This window comes from Leptonotus elevatus, chromosome 10 (genome assembly GCF_054856555.1).
Source record: "Leptonotus elevatus isolate MCC_2025b chromosome 10, RoL_Lele_1.0, whole genome shotgun sequence".
NCBI lineage: Eukaryota > Metazoa > Chordata > Actinopteri > Syngnathiformes > Syngnathidae > Leptonotus > Leptonotus elevatus.
The window spans coordinates 19,128,656-19,145,387 of NC_141248.1; the positions used below are offsets into that span (position 1 = coordinate 19,128,656).

The 16,732-nt window shown below is 41.6% G+C and overlaps 1 protein-coding gene across 2 annotated transcripts in view; it reads right to left on the bottom strand.

Annotated features, from left to right (window-relative positions):
- The window catches only part of cbfa2t2 (CBFA2/RUNX1 partner transcriptional co-repressor 2), a 50,377-nt gene that overhangs the window by 19,524 nt on the left and 14,121 nt on the right, over positions 1–16,732 (bottom strand). Inside the window, exon 1 of one of the 2 annotated variants that reach the window (XM_086087937.1) lies at positions 7,308–7,682. The exons of the other annotated variant lie outside the window; for it this stretch is intronic. The gene's annotated coding sequence lies outside the window, so the exon portion shown is untranslated. Of the gene's footprint in view, positions 1–7,307; positions 7,683–16,732 lie in introns of those variants that run through there. 2 annotated transcript variants of the gene reach the window in all.

Sequence of the window (16,732 nt, forward strand, 5' to 3'; positions counted from 1 at the left end):
TTTACCCATTCTATCCATCTGCTTTAAAAATTGAACGTGACCAACTCAAAGTCTGTCTGGGGACGTCAACAAGTCACTCACATGATATGTTTGGCACAGATTTCACACCTTCCTAATGCAACCCAACGATTTTTTTTTTAATCTAAGCTTGGAACCAGCATATAGCATTTAGTGGACGGGGAGGGGCGTGCCACGGTAAAGTCAATTGAAAAAAAGTGCAGCTAATCCATGTGATAGAAATCAGTATCGGCCAATTTCACTCATGGATGGGCAGTATCAGAATTGGCAGCATAAAACCCTGATCAGAACTATTTAAAAATAATTCAATCTGCTCAAAATCCACAGCGACCCAAGTGAGTGGGGTAGGTATACAACACCACATTTTGAAATCTCAAAACCTGAAAACTGCGTGGCAGAGGTGCTAACTGCTAATCTACCAATGGCGCCAGAAGTTCTACACATTTTAAAAATGACTCGTCCTTAAAGACCCCACTGGTCACAAACTAACCATCATATCATATCATGACAGCAGCCCCTTTTTTTAGAAGGTGCAGGCAGGCGTGCTGACTAACCCTAAGACAGAGACGGTTTGTTGCTTAGGTGTGAGCAGGGAGAGGCAGATGGAGAGCAGGCGGGGGTAGGTTCAGGAACAAGGCTAGAAAATACTGTTTTCATTTGGTTTCATCAGAAAGACAAGCATGGCTGTCAGACTCCAAGCCAGGCTGTTTTTCTTGGCTCCGGCAACCCCCTTCCTGCGCCATCGACTACATATTTGGCGCCAGCCCAACGTCAACACGCCGCTCTCTCCGCTCAGGCCCAGGGAGGGGTAAGACGCGGCGTTGCGGTGCGGCCGAGATATTTAAAGGTGAGAAAAGTATCGGGCTGCGCCAGAGGATAAGAAATCGCAGAGGAGTAAGGGAGGAAAAAGACAAAGTGAAGGGCTATGAGTCAGGATAAAAACGTTGGTGCGACTTCCATTTGAGAAAGCACAGATGCGTTCCTGGAGCGAGAAGAAGCCCTCGCGTAACCTTGTCGCTCGGTGGGATGATTAGAAAAACACAGCTGTAATGCAGTGTGCCGCCTGCCGCGTATTGTGGAAAGAAAAGGAACTCAGGGATGGAATTGTACTTAGTGGGAGAGGAACTGCGAGAGGCCACTGGCGAGGCGCACAGACGTTATCCATTAAAGTCAAAAAAAAAAAAAAAGGGGGAGCAAAAGAAGCACAGTGATGTCGTTCTGGAAGCAGGGGAGGATTGCACGGTGTTGCGCATGAGGTCAGGCGGTGCGGGACAAGAGCTGGTAGGAACCGGATTTTGTTTAGCCATGCTACGTTTAGCTAGTAGGAACCGGATTTTGGTTAGCCATGCTACGGTTAGAAAAGGTCAACCCCAATATTGCGACGGAGCTCAGCGTGTTTATTGTATTGTCGGGTATTACCAACAGTACAACATGAAGCGCAAAACGGTATTTCGAAACTAGAAGTCAAAATGAAACAGCGGTTATGACAATGAGAGACGATTATGCTAGGTGTGCGCTCGCATTGGCCAACTGGGAGCATACTACAAGACAGGAATTGTGTTTATCGAGACGTCTCAACGTATTTATTGCATTTGTGTATTTAACGTTAGCATTATGCTAACAGACTGAAAGGCCAAGATATTGGGTTGTTTTAAAGGGGAAGTTGAGTCAAAAATAATTAATAGTTAAATATTATATGCAGCGAGGTATTCTGATAAATCTCAGGGGGTGGAGTAATCATTAGTACAAACATTGGAGCGGCTCTGGGTTCGAATATCACGTTTACATGCCCTAGCAAAGCTTCTGTGGGTTTTCACTCACTGAAGACAATAAATTGTCCATCGGTGTGTGCGTGAGTGCTGCAGAAAATGGATGACTGGAAAGCTGCATCCTAAATCAGACGACCAATCAGTTTATGTCTGTCAGCAAGCACCAAATCATCGAAAGTAGACTCGTGGCTTGGGATTTGGAAGATGGCAGTACATTTTATGTGTGTGTTTGTGTGTTGGCCAGACATACCATGTGCGCTGACTTTGGTACAAACAGACACCTGCGAAATGGCCAGCAGACACCCACGCACTTAACAAATGCGACATAACAAGGACAATTCAAAGCATGCACGCACGCACACACATAAAGAAGCTAATGGATTAACTGCCTATCTGGTTACAAACCTTCTCACCTCTCCGTAGCTAATTGGTTATCCTGCCTATCAATTATCATTCCTGTGAGCCAGCATCGAAAATCGGAAACATAGCTTTTCTTTTCTCGCTCCAAAAATACCCATGAAGCGCATTCCTGTGCATTTCGAAAGCTAGAAAATCCACTCAAACCAAAATCATAATTCCACACCCATCCAGGTAATCCAAAGTAGTTCATAAAGAAGAATTCCAGAAAATGCTGCGTTTTCTGACTGACCTAGATCAGACCACGTGTCAGGGGACTGCACAGTCCCACAATCTGCGCCCGACCAGATGTCGCCATCACCACGTGGCTCACGCTGAAGACGTTTACTCAAAACTCTTCTGACCCACTTCGCATCATCACCCTTCCGTTTTTTTTTTCATCTTTGACATTCATCCGGGGCAAGAGTTCCGGACAGAAGCGTCCCGCTTGGAGGACAGAACTGAAAAGTTGAGGCCGAGCTTTAGGTAACGCGGACGGGTGGGCGAGCGGAGCCCAGCTGTACGCCGCTGGGAAAGACAGATAAGTGAAACAAAGAGGCCAGCTGTGCTCCGGGAAAATTAGGGGGGGGGTGTACATCTGTGGAGGATGAGCATGAACGTTGGGGATGTGCGCGTGTGTTATCTACATACGTACACACTGTGTGCATTCCCCTGTTCATGAATACAATGCATTCTTCTGTTTTTTTTTTTTAGGTATTCTTTTTTTCGGGAAGGAAAAGACGGCGACTGAGATATAACGACTTCGACAGACTGTTGCTGCGCTGCCCACACGCTCACACTCACACAGTGCGTCCTTGCAAGGCTTAGATTAGTGAGAGTCCAGGTGTGTCAATCCCATAAATCCACTCGAGGCGATTGCAGGCGAGTCAGCATTCTTCGGGAGGTGGACTAGCACGGATGCTAACATGGCGGCAGCTTTATCAGAACCCGGAGATGATGCATCCAATCACCTAACATGCTCTACGTAAAAGTGCTGAAATGCATTGGCAAAAGTGTGAATTAAAACCCTAAAAATTCTGCCTAAAATGCTGATAAACATTAAAAAGACTGAAAAAAAAGACAAATAATTCACAAAAATGGGGGGGGAAAAAGATATATATATATTTTAAATCCGAATGTATATGTTGAGAAACCTTAAATTATTAACGACGGCAGCAGAGAAAGTCTGAGTGAACGAGATTCTGTTTACTGTAATGTCTTTTTTGGGGGATCCAATCAATGACGTCATTGATCGACTGGCAAATTGACATTACAACCCATCGCCGATTTTGCATAAAATGCTAAATATCTGCCAAGCCTAGTCTAGTCAGCCAAATTTGTATGTATGCATACATTTAGAATTTTCTTAATTAACTCACTCAAACCCAAAAACGTATAAATAGTTACTTTGTCCTTTACTCCCCAAAACGTTTTAAATGTTTTTTTTATGCTAGAGCATACAGAAGGCTTTGATACAGCTTCTGACATGAAGAGGTCGCTTAAAGCATTGGTAGTTATTACAAAAAACAGCCAGCAGGTGTAAGCAGAGTATAAGAGATCAGCCAGGGCCATGTTGCAACAAAATCTTTTTATCAGTGTTTTCAACAGGTTTGTGAATGATGAGGAAATTTAGCTATATTTTAATCCTAATTGCAGCAAAACGGCGACAGATAAAAAAATATATATATTTTGTATCCGACTCTAATCTTTTTTTTGGTAGGTTCCATGTTTTTATAGCAATAGAACAGAATATTCTGTGACCCTTGCAAAATCAGTCAAAATTCAGTAAAACAACCGGGAGCGAAGGGGGTTGCTTCAATGAAAATGGCTGAGAGTGAACGAGTTAAACAATGATATATGACAAGTAACACACTTAATATTGATTGTAATGGAATGACTAATGAGATCCTGACATTTGAGGATTATTATTAAACATAGCCAGGAGCACGATTTTGCTGTTCTTGAGAAACAAACTTCACAAAGGGGTTGTTGGATTTGTGACGCAAACCATCTGGTGTGTCGGGTTAATCGGTCGCCAGGCTGATGAAGAAAAGTTGATCATTTTTAAGATGTCTGGACTGGAGCAGAGCTAATTAGAAGTAGCCTCGTGGGAAAGACTGGAACGACTCTTGATGACCACTAATATGCATGTATAAAAAAAACACAATCAGCAGACATGATCTGATTTGAAAAAAGAAGTCAAAATGGGAAGTAGTAGACGCTGCCTCGCGGACCTCAACAGAGTCGTCCACGCTCCGACTACAACCTCTTCCCGGGTCACCGAGTGGCAGTCGTGGCCGGCTAGGGGTCACCGGACCCCCGTGCACGATGTCAACGAGGTTGTCGGATGTTCTCTGACACACATCCGTCGCTTCAACCCCACCGTCTGAAGCCTTCATCTTTGTGAAGCTACCGCCGAGTATGACACGACAAGGGCGTTTTCGCCCCCCCCCCCATCACCCACCCTCCAATCTCCATCCTCGGGGGGGGTCAGATATCACAGCCCTTGCCACTGGAACTAATAGAGCACTTCCTGCATCCCCACTTCTAAAGCAGCTGCTCCACGCTGCGTGTATGCGCCTGTGTTTGCCGGAAAAAAAGGGGACGTTGGGTGGCGGCGGTCGTAGTGGGGGGCTGATGTGGAGATCGGCTCTTTTGATAATAGGGGAGGTTTGCGGTGGTCTGCCGTTGCCGCGGGGAACGTGGCAGGAAAACTTCAACAAGATGAGACAATGAGAACCTTACAAGACAGATGATAGCGGTACGGTAAACAAAACTACAAACACAATAATAAACAGGAACAATTTAGACGTATCAACATTGCTAATTGTCTTCACTTTGATACATTTTTTTTTCAATCTCCCTTTTAAAATAGAGTAATTGTGGCACAAATATTTTTTTTTACTGGCCTCTTATTTCAGAACTCTACATTAATTTGTTGTGTATACAGTATGGAGAAATATGAGGCGTTTTTACATTTATATAGGTTCACAGTAGGGCTTTCACTATTAAATATTTTTTAGAATCGATTATTCTATCGATTATTCCAATGATTAATCAAATAATCGGATAATTGGTTTTATTTCTTGAACTTCCCCGATTACTGTTTATTAACCGATTCTTGTGGTTTATTTGCTATTGTTCAGTGCTTTAAAAAACAACAACAATTAAGCGACAATTAGGCAATATCACACACTCTAAAAAGAGTTGGGTCAAAAATAACACAACTATGGGTAAAAAATGTCTCCAGTTGGGTCCTTTTGACTCAACATTGAGTCAAGTAACGGGTCTTTTAGTGTAAAACAACTCATAAATATTAGTCAGGTCGTTTACTTGGGTCAAAAAATTGGGTCATTTTGTATAAAACAACCCAGAAAGTTGGGTCACATTGACCTATAAAGTGGATCGGTCCATTTTTATCCAGAATTGGGTTACTTTTTTTGAAAGTGAATCAGTTCCTAGTTTGGCAATTTTCCAAAGTAAACGCAGATGTGCTCAAATGTGTTTTTTGATTAAACACAAAAAAAAACAGTCAGATTGCTTTCATGAAGGACTGCAGAAATCAGAGAATAACAATTCCTGTCGAGAGGCTGAAATCAAAGGATTTGGGCAAGTTAAACGGCAGCTCAAACGATTACGATTACTTGTCGATAAATTGGATAGAGTACGATGTCACCCATGATTTTGACACCCCTGGAATCCATCTTGTTTCAATGCTATTTTTCTAAGGTCACATGACTGTGATTCGAGTGACTTTTTTTTCTCTGTACCGGTAAAATCTCAAATCTACTGTCCTGCTTTTCCGCACAGCGAGCGGCGCTGTCAGGAATCTGACTTTGGCCAGCAGACCAGACGGGGGTCTCTGCTTCGCCCGACAGTTCTGCGCTCCTATCTCCCTGCCGAACAGGCCCGGTGTGACGCTAGCCAGGTCTCTTCTGTGTTTTCCCTATCTGACCCCCACTCGCACCAACCCCCTCCCCGCTCCCCCAATACACACAACGACCTCCTCTATTCCATGCAAGTAACAACAACAAGCTCAAATCCTTTGGCATCGTAGAAAAACATCACCGTTGTGTAACAGCTTGACGCGCAAAGCGGATTCCCTGCCGGCTCCGTGTCCATATGTCCTGGACGCCATACAACAGATGCGCACGTGTCTTTTCCCCTGGACTGCTTTCTTCGGCTCTGCTTGCCACGTGGAACATAAAAGTGATGGCTATTTGTGAGGAAGTGTCAACTGAGGGCTTTTCTTGCATGCTTTCTGGGTGCAGATGCTTGATTTGGGGGATGTTTTGTGGACAGGGAGTGCATAAGATCTAGTGGAAAGTGTCAGCAAATGAAATCTCCGAATTCCCTTGCTCCTAACATCATAATTTTTTTTGTATTTGAGCAACATTTCGTGAAAAGGGCATCTTTATATTAATATGACCTAAAAAGGCAAAGATGGAAAAGTATGTAATTATTGAGTTGTGTTGCGGTAAAGCGCAAGTGTTTCATTTAGTATTTTATTGTTATGATGTTGCACAATAGGCAACTTATTTTTTGTATTTTATGTGAAGAGAATTAGGCACATATCTGCTATCAAATAGTATTAATTTTATTATATAGTCTTTTTTTTTTGAGTGAATAAATTGGACAAGTAGGCTACATAATTGATGTGTTTTTTCCACAAAAATATCAACCTGTAACATTAAAGAGTGGCCACTTGTTGATTTTTAAATTGCACAATTGTGCCGGTAACTTCTTTGGGGTGCGTTATTTTTTTTTTTTTTATTCCCTTCTGTTTATCAATAATGTCATCAAAGTATTTACGTCGAACAATACCGCATGCAAATTCTACACAATTGACTTATTTGACACTTCTATGACCGCGTGTTAAAATATGTTGCTTAGCCCATGCAGTCAATTATTGATGATTGATTCCATTGACATTGTTGTGTTCCTTTACGAACAAAGCAGCAACAGATTGTGTTGCACTGTACATTAATTCCTCATTAGCTCGGAGGACAAGGATGGGGGGATAAAGAGGACAGGATGAGGCGACGCCATCTGCACAGTGCAGGGCAGCGCATGGGACATTAAGTAGCACACACAAACACACGCACGCTACACGTTTGCTCCTACCTCCTCTCTAGGTAGAGTCCGCGCGTTCAAATTCCTGCAGAGAAAGTCAAAAAGCTGCACTCGTGGCTTCTTCTTCTTCGCTCTTATCCGCTGCGTTTCGCCTCTCCCGCATGTGTCACGCGTGTGTTTGCGTTCCCACGAATGTGAGGACGCAGATGGCACCCAGATGGAGCGACACGCACACACACGCGTTCAATGCTGTGCTGCGTTCACGTCCCCTCTCTCTCTCTCGCTCTCTATTTTTTTTTCTCTCTCTCGCTTGTTTGTGAGCCTTTTAGTCTTGAAGTGGTTTAGGTCCACTCGACCGTGCGTCCACCTCGGCGTGCGCGCTCGCAGCTTGTGAGTTCCCTCGCACCGGAGCCGCGCAGACCCTGCCTCTCGCGGCTTAAGCCCCCGCCCACATTTTCCCACAGGGAGTGACGTCACTAAGCCCATTCCTCTCCCCTTCTCCTCCCCTCCGCCTCCTCCTCCTCACAGCAGAGCTCCTGGCCAAGCAAGCATCCAGTAGTGCCTTCATTCATGAGATGGGCCCTGCAATTAACATAACTAATTGCTTTGGCACCTAAAGGCTAAACAAGAGGCCGAGCCAAGGGTGACAAAAGTGTGCGCATCTGCATGCCTGTCAATGTGAGAAGCCCCCCTCCCTCCCCACTTTTTCTCTCATTGATACCCTTTTGTCTCAGCCCTTAATGCAGTCAACCTATTGTGTTGGTCTGTTGAGAGGGGGGGGGGGGGGGGGGGGGGGGCGAAATACTCGAGGACCAGGAGGGGCTGGTCCTGCGCAAGTTAAACTTAAATCGCCAGCTGATTTATGCACACAAGAGACAATGCAGGTGGAGATAAATGGCGGCTATTTAGGAGCCCCCCCTCCCCACCCCCCTCCACCCCCAAGCTCCCCACTCATTACTTTTACAGTACAATATGGATCAGTTTTGATGACACTGGCAACATGTGGTAGCCTATGTGGATAAAAAGTCAAGGGAATTACAGCTTAACTGTGAATAACATGTTCAATTGAACGCATCACAGCAAATGAGACATGCTAACCAAAAAACGGGGGACAATGAGGGTGCCCGATACTTTATTGACTGTACTTCTCTACAAATTTGATCCAAGACAACCATAAAGTGGAGACCTCAGAGTATAACAACGCAGTCCTGTAACTAATGATTATTTAAATAATTGAGTAATCTAGCGATTGTGTCCATTAATCGATTAATCATATATATTAAAAAAAAAGAAGGTATTATTATTTCTTTCTTACTTACTTATTTCAAATTGGCAATGCAGAAAATACACAAACAAAATTATGATTGAAATACCGGTTTGGTTCGGAACATGTCAGAAAATACGCAAAAATGTTGATTATTGTTTTCCCGAGAGCTGGGTCAACAAAACTATATTAAGTCCGCTTTCATGAAGGACTACAGAAATCAGACAATATTTACAGTTGAGAAGATGAAATTCTGAGCATTTGGCCAATTTTAAACTAAAAATGGCATCTAAACAATTTATTGATTATCGAACAGTATTATCGACATCGATTAGTTGTTGATTAATCGGTGCACAAGAAACAGTGCTAAGGCACAGAAAAAGGTTAAGCGGGAAAATGTGAAAACCACACCACATTGAACGCATCAATTGGTAGATCAATATCAACATTTGAGAAGAGTCATGCTGCAAAGTAGAGACTGCAGAGTATAAAACCACATTAACTCATTCACTAACAGCCATTTTCACCGAAGCAACCCCCTTCGCTCCCGGCTGTTTTACTGCATTGACTGATTTGATTGATTTTGCAAGGCCTACAGAATATTGTGTTTTATTGCTATAAAAACATGTAAACGACCAAAAGCAAGATTAGAGTCTCTTCTTTCATCAGGAATTTTCTGTTTCCGTTTGGCATTAGAATATACAAATCTGTTCAAAACAGTGGGGAAAAGAGCTTGTTGCAACATGGACTTGGCTGAGGTCTTATACTCTGCTGCCACCTGCTGGCCATTTTTTGTAATAACTACCATTGCTTTAAGCCACCTCTGCAGTTCAGAAGCTGTATTTAAGCCTTCTGTATGCTCTAGCATAATAGTTTAGTTTTTTTTTTTTTTAAGTTAAAAAACGTATACATACGTTTTTGGGAGTGAAGGACAAAGTATTAAAAACATATTTATAAGTTTTTGGGTTTGAACGAGTTAAAGACGAAGCTGAGAGCAGTAAGAAAAATGGTGCTCTACTAAAAAATTCGCCACATGTGCGCTCCCAACTTTGAGGGATTGGTTTGAAGAAGAACTACTCACTTCACAAAAGTCACTTCAAAAAGGGGGTTAAAGACCAGCTCGCAAGAACTCCTGACCTTAACCCAATCAAAGGATAAACAAGAACAGACACTGTTGGTGGCTTGATCCAAATTCCCACGGACACACTCCACTTCCTGTTTGGTTTAACAACCATGTGTCCCCGTCAACCTTGCAAGTACTGTATAGCACACGCACAGCAAAATAAATAAAATAAATAAAAAAGAACAGAATTTGTGTGAATAATCATCCGTAATAACCTGGCCTTCCCTCCTCTCCTCTATTCAGGGTGCATCTGGTCAGCCAGCAGGCTCAGAGGCAGCGCCAGGTGGCGGCGAGCAGGGGGGAGGATGAGGGAGGCGGGAGGGACGCGAGGGGGGTCAGTGATGCGCCAATGAGGAAGGCCGTCCATCTGATGCTATAGAGATTCTAAAGCTACTGTAGTGGAGGACTGTTGATGCATAACGGCTTAAAGTGGATGCTAAGCAGGTCCACCATCCCTCATCCACTCATGTTCCCTCATGACAAAGTTAATATTGTGTTAGTGGAATATGAGTTAAAAGCAGCAAAATCCAGCCGTTTTGATCAATATCAGAAGGCGGCCATTTTGCCACTTTGCTGTCGCGTGAAAATGACATCACAGTTGCTCGGGTCTCAGGTAAGAACCAATCGCAGGTTGGCTTCAGAAAACAGATGAACTGTGATTGGTCGTTGCCCGAGCCCTGAGCAACTGTGATGTCATCTTCAGTCGCCAGCAAGTGGCAAAATGGCCGCCCCCTGAGGATTCATAGAACTGTTGATTTTTCCCGCATAACTCATATTTCACAAATGTAACATTAATCAGAATGTCGTGGTTAGACTAGTAAGGTCAAATATGACATATTTGTCAAGAAATGATTAAGGTTGACTTCCCCTTTAAACATTCCTATAGGAAGTCTATTTATTTGATGGCTTACTTTCAACTTTAATCAAAAGAACATCAAATTTGTAAATATTACACGTCACCTCTCCAGCTGTCCAAAAATGGGAATAATTTCAGTTTACTTTCCACTTTAACCAAGAAGCCTATTGATTCATGCCCCCCCGCTCCAAAGCAAGCGCAATCACGCATGTTGCACTCAAGCAATCTCGTGCTGGTCCGTCTTGCTGGCGTCGCAGCTGTTTGCCATTGTGTAGCCTACATGTACATGTGTGCAGCCAGATGAAGACAGAACAAGAGAGTGTGTGCGGCATCTGTTTTTGTTCACACGCTCCCTCTCCAATTTTCCCCTTTTAGAAAATGTAAACAGTAATTTTTTCCTCCAGCTCTATGAAAGGACAGAAGAAAAAGGCAATAGGGGATGTGAGGAAATGAGCATTATGGAAATGCAGCGCAAGTGAACACAGCCCTGTTGATATAATCGGCATGGAGGGAAATAAGAGGCCACGTTAAATAAGTGACAGACACAAAAAAGATGCCGTCGCAATACGTCTCCACATTAGTTAAGCCCAAAAAAAAACTTGGCAATTTAACATCACCCTTCTGTCTAGGGTCCTGATTCAAGCTCAGTTGGGCGAATCCCCTACTAGGAGTTCATTAATGTAAGAGCCCCAAAAATGGCTGCTTTAAACCAAAATGCCCAAATTTAATTGAGAGCATGACCCTTTGAGACTTTTCATGCACCACAACGTCAATTCAAATTTTGTGGAAATCGCTGAAACTCGTGTCGGGGTAAATTTTTCAAATGTGTGTAAAAATATTGCTGCATTTTAATGTATCAGATACTCGTGAAATATGCTGATACCAGCCACATATACTTTAGGGGGGAGGGGGAAATCTGACAACAAATAAGTCTTCCTTACCGTAGTTGGGGCTACATTGCAGCCATTTGATACATCCGTGATTCATCATGTGCATTAGAAGTTAATTGAAATTGTATGTATTATAAGTACTACTGGTACCAGTACTTGGTATCGGAATCGGTGAGTACTCAAGAATGAATACTCATGCTGGCATCAAACATCCCTAATATAAATCCAGGGCAGATGCTGTCAAACATTTCTCAAACATGAGCTGGGGCCCTAAAGAGGACAGGTTATACAGAAAACGGAGGGATGTGACCTGTGATTGAGTGGCAACCAGAACCATTGCTAATCTGGCAACTTTCACCAAATGTCATCCAAGGATAGGCTGGATAGATAAACCCGTTTAGCTTCTGTATGCACTGCAGTCACCGTTGTCACACTGGATGAAAATAACATCTTTGCTCACTACTGGACTCTTTTCAAAGGCTCTCTTAAAACGCAATTTGCGTTTTTATTCCCATGCTCCCGTGGTTCTGCATTGACATCTACATTAGTGGTTTGTAATTTAATCAACAGCCGAGGAATGCAATATAACGACTCATAAAAGAACTCCCTCGCGGGCCTCATCAGCGGCCCGGCCGGACGGCGAGAGAGAAAACACGTGTCGGGTCCGTTGGGTTTTTGGCTGAACTTTTTGTTCAAGCATCAAAATCAGCGAGAGAGAAAAAAGGAAAAGTGCTGAAGATGAAAAATGCTGAATTTGAGACAGTAAACATATTTGTAAGCGATTCTGGCTAAATGTAATCCTGATGTTCCTGCAGAACACTCTGTGACTCACCACGTGGATTGCTTGTAAACGCAACCAAAACAACTTGATTTTATGCTTAAACAGAGTACACACACGCTGATTTTTAACATTTTAACTCAAATTGGGAGACCCCACACATGATGAGAAAATCAACGTGTGTGTTCTGAAAGTGTATGCTGTATTCGAGATGACCAACAACAAACAGTGCGCGACACAAGCACACACATAATTGTAACTCCTTTAACAATCATGAGTCTTCAACCACTCTGAGCACAACCCACACCATACGATAGCTTAGGATCATCTTTTAGAGACATCTGGTGAAAAAAGTCAAACTTGGTGTTGATCAGAAAGATAAAAAAACAAACTCAAATTCAGCCAAATTATCAGTATGTGTAATTTATGATTGTCGGTCTTGACATCAAGTAAGAAAACTCCTTAACACACCCCAAACCACAGGATAATTATTTCAGATCATCTTTCAAAGACGTCCAACAAACGGGCTTTTGCTGACTTTGTTCACAAGAGAGAAAAAATAATCACATCCCACGCCACAGGATAATAAGAGACATCCCACAATTAGGCCTTTTCTGACTTTGATCTCATGGAAAGAGAAAGTGCTCAAACTTGGTATAGATCGTAAAGGTTGAAAAATGCTCAAACTCAACCCGATATCGCTACGAGTGGACCCAATTCTCATGTAAAGAATGGCAGGAAATTACTTATCACCGTATCTCTCTCTCTCTCATTATCGGCTCCGTACCAAGCTCCCCGGAGGCCCACAGTCGTATTGTGGGGACACTGACCTCAAAGGTCCTTGTTCCTTGTTAGCCCCCTACTAGGCAAGTTTTCAATCCATGTTGATTTGGACCATCTACTGCTAGCCTCATACTAGAATACTTGATAAAGGTCTGCAGTTTTTGCCTTTTCCTTCCAGACAGCATTTCTCTTGGGTATCCCCCCCCCCCTTAGAAAATTGGGATTTAACTGAGAGAATAGCAGCCAAATGGCTTTAAAAAGATGACAAGAGATTTTTATGGGCTCAAGAAAAGCTGCTACGTTGCCACTCGTGATCCTTATTCCAGCCACTGTTTCCTGGAGTTGTACTTAACGCTTGCAACAGAGCGTTTTTCTTCACTATACAGAACTCCATTTGAATGGTAATGATAATAATCAAAAAAAGGGGGTGAAAAAACTTAAATAGAGAGATTTCCCACAAAACTATATAATAACAAGAATCATGATTAAAATCATCCTCATCCTCATAAAAAAGGCGGGGTACACCCTGAACTGGTTGCCGGCCAATCGCAGGGCACACAGAGACGAACAACCATCCACACTCACAATCACACCTATGGACAATTTGGGGTGTTCAATTAACCTGACATGCATGTCTTTGGAATGTGGGAGGACACCGGAGTACCCGGAGAAAACCCACGCGAGCACGGGGAAAACATGCAAACTCCACCCAGGAAGGCCGAAGCCCTGACTCGAGCTTACGTCCTCTGCACTGGGAGGCGGACGTGCTAACCAGTCAGACACCGTGCCGCCCCTAATTAAACATACATCAAAATAATCAATAATAATATGAATAATATGAATAAAACTCAAATGTATACTTTTTTATTATTGCAAGCACCATTTCTTTAAAAAATAAATAATAAAATGTAATTATATAGTGTAAAAAGAACAAATCAACATAAATAAATGTCCATTTTAATTTTGAATAAAGAAATGAAAAATATGTAATTAAATATAAAATTATATATATTTAATTATTGCTGTACTTTTTTTATGATGAATTTTTTTTTTCCCAGCACTTCCAATACATTTGTGTTACTAGTTGAGCCAATAATTCAAATTATCACTGACAGTAATCTTTAAAAATCAAACAAATTCTCTATTCACTGATTCTCAATCAAGTGCTTGTGCAAAATTGATCATTCCTATTTAAAGCAGGAAAAATCCACCCAAGAACGGCGCAATGGTGTCACGTGGATCATAAAACCTTCCCCGCTTGCCTCTTTTCCCGGACGTTTTGGCTCCACTGATAAAACAACACATTTGTTTGATTTTATAGCTCAAACCTCTTCATTACTGCTCCCTTTGATTCGCTTTAACCACCTTACCGGCAAGGCTTCCCTCCCACCACTATCTCAATGTTGGCTAATCTGATGCAGCCACAGATTTCCCTGTCTGATCTTGCACATATTTATCCATTACTTCCTCTGCAGTGTGTTTATCTCATAGGGACACATCACTTCCAAAGCCCATAATTGTCCAGAGGTCCATTTACTGTAAGGGCAAAATAAGAAGAGATTAAATAAGGGGATTTTTTTTGGTCATCATTAAGGGACAAAGTAAATGATAGGTGGCGTAAATACAAAACAGATTTGACTGTTCGTCTCCCAAATGACGCGGGAAAGGAATGCGATTCCCCGAAATAAAGGCTCTCATTTAAAATCTATTCTTCCTCCTGCACTTTTGAGTTAAAGAGCAGTTGAGAAACCACAAAGCGGTTCTGGTAAGCAGTCTGGCCCGATGGATTCACAAACGACTTTTCTTAGTCCTGCAGGCGAAAACGGCTGTCCGAGTCACTCAAAAGTGTACAGTGGGTAGAAAAAGTCTACACACCCCTGTTCGTATGCGAGATGTTTGTGACATGAGTAAAATGACTTGGTTCTACCCCCAAAAAAATTCTGATGAAATTGTATCCCATTTTCATAAATCCACTCGGTTTTCATACATACTTACATAATGTATATATATATATATATATATATATATATATATATATATATATATATATATATATATATATATATATATATATATATTAATAGATATAAAAAATGGTCAAAACCAAACTCATCCGCCAGGCACACCAGAAGGAGCCAAAAAATGGTAAATTCTACTTAACTGCGTCATAACTGTATGTTTTTATGTATGTAAGTACGACATTATCGAATGCTATTTATCGTTCTTAAAATACACATTACAAAATTGTGGGTTATTTTGGGGGGAAGGCTTTAATTTAATGTTTAATGACATTTATTTGTTTCAATATCTGAAGGCTCTCCTGTATTTTGAATCTCTGATGTAAAAACACAGCTTGTGAAGTGAGTAACATCAAATGGCAGTTGACATTGTTTTGCAAAATAACCACATAAGAAATAATGCATCACCCCTAAACTCCTTCCAAGTGTGAATATTTGAGTCAAAGTTTATATTTTGGAAAAAGAAAAACCCAAACGGGCCGCAACCCATTTAATGTCCCATTACGCAGTGGTGGGGCATGAACACATTTTCTACCAAATAACGAAACAATGGCAATAAAAAGTCATTTAGGACGCTCCTGTGGTGGATTCAATGGTCCTCATCCAACAACTGCAATCCCAATGTTGTTTGGAAAAAAAATTAGCTCGCCATGTTTGCCACAAAGAACTGGCCGATAAGGTGACTTTTCTGAAGTCAAACTCCCGCCGTGGTGTTTAATGACGTGTCAAAGCTGCTTGGTCTGGTTAAAATTGAGGCTAATTCGATCATTATAAGCGCTGCCAATTGTGTGACGTTGTCCTAGGAAACAGATCCTAATGGACTCGCCGTCAGCGTTGTTTCCGTGGAACACATTAGTAGTCGGAATGACTGCCTTCGGTAGTCACGAGCATTTCATGTTCTCTAGTGTGCATGCATATATATATATATATATATATATATATATATATATATATATATATATATATATATATATATATATATATAATGTATTACTGCTAAATTTTGATGTGGACGTGTCTGCGGCGTTGAGATTGGAATTATAGGCTTTCCAAGTAAGGAGCGGTCAGTAATCGCGCATTATGTAATGATTAGATAGCTCTTAATGTGAAAAGAAAAATGCACTGAGCTGTCACCAAAGTCTTACAAATGCAATTATGCCCTCTAGTGGCAGAAAAATTACCTCAACACAAATCAATATCATACTACTACATCTTTTTAATTTGAACTCAATTTTATGAATTATTATGACATTTTTGTATCATTGACATATAGATGCAGACATATTTATTTCAGTTTAACATTTTTTCCACTTTTATGTTAACAAGAGTATGAAAACTCATTTTATTGCACATTTTATTGCAAATTTCGAACAGATATAAATTTGTGATGAATCGCGAGTTAACTATTTAAGTAATGTGATTAATTACGATTAAAAATTTTATATTAGGGCTGGGTATTAATTCTAATTTCCTTAATCGATTAAATTTTGATTCACAAGAGTTCACTTCGATTTGACTTAGATTTTTTTCCCCGATTTGATTCAATTCACTTCAATCGACATTGATTAATTGTGGAACATCATTTATTCTTAAATATCAAGGACATGTGATGTAATAAGGTCAAGCCGTATAGAAAATGGATGGACGGATGTCCAGGGTGGACCCCACTTCTCCCGTCAAAAGTCATCTGGCATGGGCTCCAGTACACCTGCTATCTTAAGAAGGGCATGTGCTGTAGGAAATGGAAAATGTAACCTGTCCAGG